The sequence below is a fragment of the Rosa chinensis genome, chromosome 6, assembly GCF_002994745.2.
Source record: "Rosa chinensis cultivar Old Blush chromosome 6, RchiOBHm-V2, whole genome shotgun sequence".
NCBI classification, from domain to species: Eukaryota; Viridiplantae; Streptophyta; class Magnoliopsida; order Rosales; family Rosaceae; genus Rosa; species Rosa chinensis.
In genome coordinates this window covers 38,952,162-38,960,171 of record NC_037093.1, presented here as the reverse complement: position 1 = coordinate 38,960,171, position 8,010 = coordinate 38,952,162, and the positions used below count along the sequence as shown (strand labels likewise).

General features: G+C 37.4%; 2 long non-coding RNA genes across 4 annotated transcripts; both read right to left on the bottom strand.

Annotated features, from left to right (window-relative positions):
- Nucleotides 1-2,072: 2,072 nt before the first annotated feature.
- Nucleotides 2,073-4,999, bottom strand: LOC112169267. 3 transcript variants are annotated; one of them, XR_002924603.2, is made up of 5 exons: nucleotides 4,913-4,999; nucleotides 4,442-4,570; nucleotides 4,088-4,165; nucleotides 3,860-3,963; nucleotides 2,073-2,388 (listed from the first exon to the last, which is right to left on the bottom strand). It is a non-coding gene; the product is annotated as an uncharacterized LOC112169267 (long non-coding RNA). The 3 variants fall into 3 exon arrangements; XR_002924602.2 differs by having other exon boundaries at nucleotides 4,088-4,570; XR_005802148.1 differs by having other exon boundaries at nucleotides 4,088-4,547; nucleotides 4,913-4,976.
- Nucleotides 5,000-5,887: 888 nt separating this feature from the next.
- On the bottom strand, nucleotides 5,888-7,369 carry LOC112169266. Its single transcript, XR_002924600.2, has 4 exons — nucleotides 6,878-7,369; nucleotides 6,590-6,718; nucleotides 6,070-6,297; nucleotides 5,888-5,966 (listed from the first exon to the last, which is right to left on the bottom strand). It is a non-coding gene; the product is annotated as an uncharacterized LOC112169266 (long non-coding RNA).
- Nucleotides 7,370-8,010: the final 641 nt, after the last annotated feature.

The following is an 8,010-nucleotide window of genomic DNA, read 5'->3' as shown; positions in this document are numbered from 1 at the left end:
CACGGTAGGTGACGAAGCCATTGTGCTGGCTTCCCACAGACGGCGCCAATGTTAATGCTTGGATCCGTTGGGGATCTAATTAACGTAAAGAAAGAGATAGAGAGAGAGAGTGACACAAGGTGTATAGTGGTTCGCCTCCCGCCTTAGCGGGAGACTACGTCCACTTGAATGTTTAACTAGTGTGTCGAGCCTTGCGGCCCAAACGCATTACAAAGTGTGTAATGGAGTGTGTTGAATTGTGGGAGGAGGCATTCCTTTTATAGATGAAGGAATGCTTCTCATTTACTTGTTCTTCGATGTGGGACAAGCAAAGTTACTATTCTAGTCTATTTAACATGTAGAAAGCTATGTTATGGGGGCATCTTGGCAAGGGCGGAAAGGTGGCTTCCCGGTGGCGGATTTGTGACTTCCGGATACCGCCGCGTAGCCTGAACATAGGGCTACACGATGCATGTCTCGGTTGGGCCTTGCCATGTCTTGTGGATGTCCCAAAGTAGGTGTTACTTATGCTTGGTGATGTAGTAAATACTCCATATTGTTGGAGGTATGTACAAAGAACTCAGAGTCCATGTAACACTGCAGGAATGTTCTCCCTGAGAAGCAAAACAATTGCAATAGAGGAATCATAGTGAGTACCCTACATAGTCAAAGCAAACAGAGAAGACCTACATCTCAGCAATGTTTTATGCAGAGAATTCTTGAGTTCCTAATTCATGCTGAAGAAGACAATAATGAACCCAAGACTTTGTATGTTTCGAGGGATAAAGTCCACAACTCCAAAAAAAAGTACAGAAGCAGCACAATAATACAAATCTACCATCCAATAAGATCACAAGAGAAGCATGGGGCAAAACTACGAAGTATAAACCACCATGACCATGACACCATCATTTAACCAACACATCAAAACAAATTCCCCAGACTCTGTTAGTTTGGAGGACAACATATCTATGACACTTGCTTCCCCAAAACATGCAGATCATCACATAGAATAATATGCTATGCCAAAGGAAACTAGCAGAGACAAAAAAAAATATAACAAAATCCATAATCATTAGACAACTCAAGGAGCAATACAACTCAGACACGTAGATCAAATTCCTTCAAGCTTATATGCAGCCAAAGATATTCACAGCTCCACAACAAAACAAATGGCACAAGACATCCTGGTTATACTGTGGTTTGTCAGTTGTTAGGAGAAAATTAACTCACAGAGCATTGATGGTAACAGAGACCCGAAAATAGAGAGATAGAGAGAGAGAGAGAGAGATATATATATATATGACCACATAATCAACATCTTAAGCTTAGGCTAAGTAAACTTTCAAATGCCTTAAACCAAAAGAAAAGCTGCTTGCAATAAGAACAACATTTTAGCTTAGGCCGGTAAGCTTTGAAGTCTTACAAACCGTAAAGCTTCCTCATTTGACAATGAGGAGAGAATAACAAAAAGAACTAAACTTTATCACCTATATATCTTAGGTTAAACTCTCAGTATCCAAACTAGCATTACACTACTACAAAAAATGCATCACACAACGGTGGAAATCTGTTGTGTGATTTAGACCATGTCTGTCGTCTATCTCCGTGTTGTGTGATGAGCACATTCACACAACGGTGTTACCGTTGTGTGAATATTATAGACACAACACGTCTGTTATAACTGTTGCACCGATTCTGCGGATGCCAATGCCAGAAATTGGATGCGGCACATTCAATTGTTGTTTCGATGGTGGTCAAACAACAGAAGTAAGTAAACACTGTTGTTGGTTAACTTCTCACACAACAGAAAAATATGGCAACTGTTGTGTGAGTACTGATGAGACAACAAAATTTTATAAGGACCGTTGTGTGATTTAACATTAGACAACTGATACCTATTTTTTCTGTTGTGTGAGTATTTATGAGACAACGGAATTTTATAAGTATCGTTGTGTGATTAAAATTGATTTGTTGTGTGATTAACGATATATACGTATTCCTACAACATAATGTAATTGATTGTTGTCTGATTATTTTCGGTTCTTTACCTGAAATATTTGCACACAAATAATGCACTATAAGATTTAGGCATCGAAATACTCTAATTCAACCATTTAATGTACCAAAAGAGGTAGCATTCATGTATCCATTCATATCATAAAACCAAAATAGAAAGCATTCCAGCTAGCTTGATGGCCGCTGCATTCTAACTAATTACATTGAAAGATAGCAAAAGATGATACAATCAAATCGTCGCAAGAGAAAAATATTTGCTGCTAAAGTTCTCTTATACTTGCTACTAAAGATTCATCTCCTACATGGAATGTTAGACCTGAATCCACACCCAACTTGGATGCCAAGGATAGTTGCAGCAGCTGCCTCTGCTGCTGGGTCAGCATTATATTTCTGCATAAAAAAAGAAAATGGCTGAAGCACAAACAAAGAAAGTTAGGTCTGGTTTGTAACTTTTGGTAGATGATCCATTACAATACCAACATGATCCTAGACACCTGAAAACCTCATTTTTAATGCTTTTGCATCCTCTCTGAGATACACATGCACAAAATCAGTGATTCTGTATATATAGTTCACACTTGATCTTATCAATAGGCTTGATTAATATGTCAGTGATTACATACCAAACTCTAATTATGTTTATATATATGTCAGTGGAGCAGTCTGTGGTTGTACTTTATTAATCTGGTCATCTATACTACTCATACAACATCTACTAGAGAGCCCTCTCCAACACCCTAACCTAAGTTGCACCGATACGGGTACGAGTATCCGGATACGATACGGTGCGATACGTGGATACGATAAATCTTAAATGTAATAGGATACGGGTACGGGAAGGATACGTCAATTAAAATATATTTTAATAAATATATAAATATATGTGTATCTATATATAAATTAAGAAGAAGAAAAAAACATATGAAACATAAACAAAATACTAGTTTATGAGTCATTATTAAAGTCTCTGATGATGGTAAAGGACGTGGCAAGAATATGGAAAGGGGCCTGCATGCATATCACAATTCAGTATTCACAAACCATTGACACATCTCACAATTCACAAGCCATTAACAAATATAGTCCATTATCATATTCATAAACCATCAGAACTTCACAATGACCCACAAGCCATAATTCAATCAGACGCACAGACACATAAACCATCAGACGCACAGACCCATAAACCCACAAATCTGATGCACAAAACCCACAAACCATCACAAGCCATAATTCAATCAAGAAGAACTGAAGAGGAGAACAAAACCGAAGCAAAAGAAGAGGCTCCAGCTGGTTTCCTTTGAGAGAACCGGAGAAGTCTGTAGTAGAACAAGACGCGATACGAAGAAGAAGCTTCAGCTTTGATTGCGTCTGGAGAGAAGCCGCGAACATCAGAACAAGACTGAAGATGTGCGGCTCAATTAGGTCTCGATTCGATCTGTTTTGTTTTGTTTTGTTTTTTTTTTTTAAGGGGAAAATGTCCGATCTAACCTCGGGTATCCTATTTATTTACTAATTTACGTATCCAATACAGATACGAGCGTATCCGTGGCGTATCAAAATCTGGATGCGTTGGATACGCGTATCCGGCCGTATCCGAGGAGTATCGCACCCGTATCCCGTATCGGTACGGGATACGTAGGCATTTTGGCGTATCCGTGCATCCTAGACCCTAACCCAAAGACCTTATTTCTCTAAAATATAAATAGGATTTACAAGTGACTTATAATTATCATTTTTAAAATGTTTGCACATTTGAATGATTCATTAATCATTATGCAATTGAACAACAAAAATTTATCGACCTACAAATTAAAGAACATGTCAAGTTTAATGTATCATAAAAGAGAAGATGACTGACCATTATACAAGCCTCCAGACTTATAATTAAAAAGGCATGATACTCATCATCGGAAGACTCAGCATTATGACCACGTGCATAAACGGTCCAAATTCCCTTGCAACCTGTTAGTGTAACCCGTTAAATCCAAAAACAAAATGTATGGTCATTTTCATTTGATCAACTCTTACTGTAAATGGATATTAACTAAAGTAGCAAGATATACAACCAAAATAAACTACCATCGACCTCAGTAATCATTTCTGGACGAATTGACTGACGAAGAACATAGAGCGAACCATTCTTTCCATGACCTGAACAGCACACCTAAAATTTATCCCAAAAAAAAAAAAAATTACAGTTATCTATTTATAAAACAATACCAACATTCATAATGTCAAATTTCCCAATTTACAAAAAACAGATAAAGATAAGTAAATTCCAAAATGGCCTAAATTTGCCTGATTAAGGAAATAAGGAAGCAGGCATTGTAATCATTTCCAGAAGGAGCCTACCGAAACCGGTTAAGATTAAGCATATAGCCCATTATTCATATCAAGGAAAACTTGTATATAACAAGGGGGGAGTAAGTGCATCAGCTACCAGTTCATAATTGCTCTGTTTAGCAATTCTAGAAGCACTTGCATCTGGATTTATCCTTAGCCCATAGGAGAAGTCCTTCAAAGGACCAACGTTAACCAAAGAATCCCTGACAGCAAATGAGAAAGACCTCTGCATGTACCCAAAAATATATATATATATATATATATATATAAAATAAGCGACGAATCATAACACAAAGACCAAATCATAACATATTTAACTGCTAAATATGTAATAAAAAGAACATAAAAGCACGTATGCATTCAATTCAAATTTAAATGCTCTTTCTGTTTACAATATCTCGTTCTGCAATGGCAGAGATCCTCTCACTGTTTTTTCATTAAAAATTCCCCGTATGGAACAAATCAAGCAGATTAAAACATAAACAGGAAATGCATTCTTCGAAAAGTGAACAAACTGAGCTGATTCTGCATTGTTTTGAGCTGACCCATATAAAAGAGAGCTCCTCACCACTAATCATATCTTGCAATGCATCAGAAGATGACATTTGCAATTGCTCAGCTAATGGGGCATCACCTTCAATATCTCCTACCTATAACATTAAAGCATCAGCAATGTTTTATATCCATTCAAGTACAGAAATTATTGGAAAAACAACAAAGTTTGCAATCAGTAAAGATCAAAACAAAGAAAATATTTGAAGAGATTTCGCTCAACATGAAAATTATCAAAATCTTGGAAGATTCAACTACGCATAAAACAAAGGATGCGCAAAAGTTCCACTTCGTAACAAGAAAAATGGAACCCAAGATGTCTACCCTGCCTATGTGCATTAAATATGAACCAGGCATGACTAATATTCAATACTAGATGCAAGAACCATAGCTGCAGTAAAATTTGAACAAGGAAAGACAAACTTCTGATTCCAAAAGTTATCTCAAAACATATCCCATACTTTTAAGAGTTTTTATTAATGTGAAATAACTTACTGAAGGAGGAGCCTTGTATATTTGATTTGATTAAAAGCAAATGTTGTCCTATTTACATCAATACATGTAATTGTTGGAGGAATCGGGCATATTGTTTTTCTCATATAAACAGCAAATGCATGCGTGCAGCAACCAAAATAATCAAGCTAATACGCAACTTTAAGGCAGTAACTGCTAATAAAACAGGTCCCTTACTAAATAAGAAGAGTTGAAACCAAAGCAATAATAAATTTTCTATTTACCACATAATAAGCAATAAGGCAGTAGTAGCACATGAACTGGACACGAGTTGGTGTACACAATTTTGGTTCCTGGACATGCACTAGTTAACAGAAGAGGCTAGTAACCTGACTGCAATTTCAACTCCCTAATCACATCCATAACTAACTAATGACCTAAGCTAGAAGGAAAAAGAATCTGCTTCCATAAAAATGCAAACTTTATACACATAAACATGACCATTATATCAAAATTTTGTGATAACTGATCAGAGAGAGCTTGCCTTTCCGGTGACTTTGTTATTCTTGACGGAGAGGATCGCTGGATAAACACGTCCCTTGATGCTGTACCTATGACTACAACACATTCCAGATTAACCAATCAATCAAATTTCAGTTTCTCTCAAAAACAGAAGCTAGAAATTCATTTTGAGAAAGAGAGAGAGAGACTGAGACTTACTAGCCATTGAGGGTAGTGAGCTCAAATCAATGTGAGAAGCAGATCCAAGGAATTCCATGAATTGCATACCTTTTGTAACAACTTGGACAAGGTCACCCGAAAGAATCATAAGAGTATCTATCAAACTGCCCATTTGCTACATTCGCATTTTGGAGTTCTTTGGTGGGATTTGGTGGGATCCAATGCTTCACGTGATCCAAACGGTATAGTTCTTAAACATGTTGATTCCTGCAAAAACTCTATCTTCAATAGATGAAAAACTTACAAAAACTTAAACCAAAAAAGCACAAAAATCTCAGCTGTTTTGAAATCAAACATCAGCAGGATCATCAGACTCTTATACAAGATGCCACTAAATTCACTGCCAATCAGGCAATCAGATACTTTTCCTTCCGCAATTCTCATACAACCAAATATATAATGAGCTGTGTCTCTCTACAAAAGAGTTACACCCAACTCATAAGATCAAGCAATTCTTATGAAATCTATATAGACAAACAAAATCCAACAAACACAATACCTCAAGAGAATGGCTTTGCATATGCTGCTTGAGATATTCAGGTTTCTTGAAACCAGCACCACATTCTTCACATGTATTAGAATTCTCCACCACAACTTCCTCACTAGCCTTTGCCATTTCCATCTCATCCTACAGACCAAATCACAAAGAACCCAAATTTAAACCACAATCAACCGCCCAAAACCAGAAACAACCTAATTTCAAAACTGCTCCAAACCCAGAGCCCTATCTCCCTCATAATCAAAAACCCAATCCTAAAAATCACAACTTTAATTGTCCAAACCAAACCTTGACAGAAGTGTAGACAACGGTGACGAAGCAGATAGCGGTGGTGAGGAGAAGCTGAGCGGATAAGATGCCGTAGATCTTGCTGGTTCACGCCTTTACTGAGGGGCCGGGGTACAAGACCTCGCCGGACTCGATGTCGACCTCATTGAGCTTGTTGGTGGCGCCAGTGGTGTTCACCTCCATGTAGTGCATCGTGTTTATGGCTTATGTCTCTTTTTCTCTCGTTGATGTCGTCCTACCAACGAGATCAATTTCAATCAAAGATGAAGAGCGAGCCCTAATTGGTGAATTAGGGTTTCAGGGATAAGAGTAAATCGGAGGTCAAGCAACACAGTGACAGAGTAAATCGGAGTAGAGGTAGAGAGACAATTAGGAGTGGAGTTAGTGAAGAGAAGAACAGTGACAAAGAGAATTAGGATCGAGAAGCTATTCTGAAGGTCGAGATGTCGAGAGAGAGGGTCGAGAGGGTCGAGAGGCACGTATTGTTTTATTTTGTTTTTTTCTTTTAGACATGATGTGGTATGGCAATTAAACCTTAAAATTTTACCAAAGTCACTCCCACAACAGAAACTTAACAAACTGTCGTATGAGTGCACTTCGTAAAATCAAAATGTGAAAACATGGAGGGAAACATGCCGCCTACAATATATTGGCTCAAAATGTTGCCGCTTATGTTCCTACTTCACAGAACAGAATAGCTTAAATCTGTTGTCTGATTTCTACAACTTGCAATTGGCATACCTAGTGGATGACATTCAAACAAACTTCCTCAAATTTTTGTGCTCAGTTTTTCAATCACACAACAGAAATAGTTATACCGTTATACGTGATAGCCCAAATTTCAGTGTTTCAAGAGGCAACCAAGACTGCAGAGTGAAGGAAAATCTGCTGCTAAATTTTTTAAAACTCAGACAACGGACAATACTTAATTCCGTTGTGCAATGTAGTTCTGATGAAAAAGTTATCACTTTGTTGACATTCACACAACGGAACATCACTAATACCGTTGTACAATAGAGTTTACTTAAACATACAACATATGATTTCTGTTCCGTTGTGTGATTGGTGTTGTGTGATTAACTTTTTGTAGTAGTGTTAAAAAACCAAACTCTAAACCCAAACTCTGAAAAAGA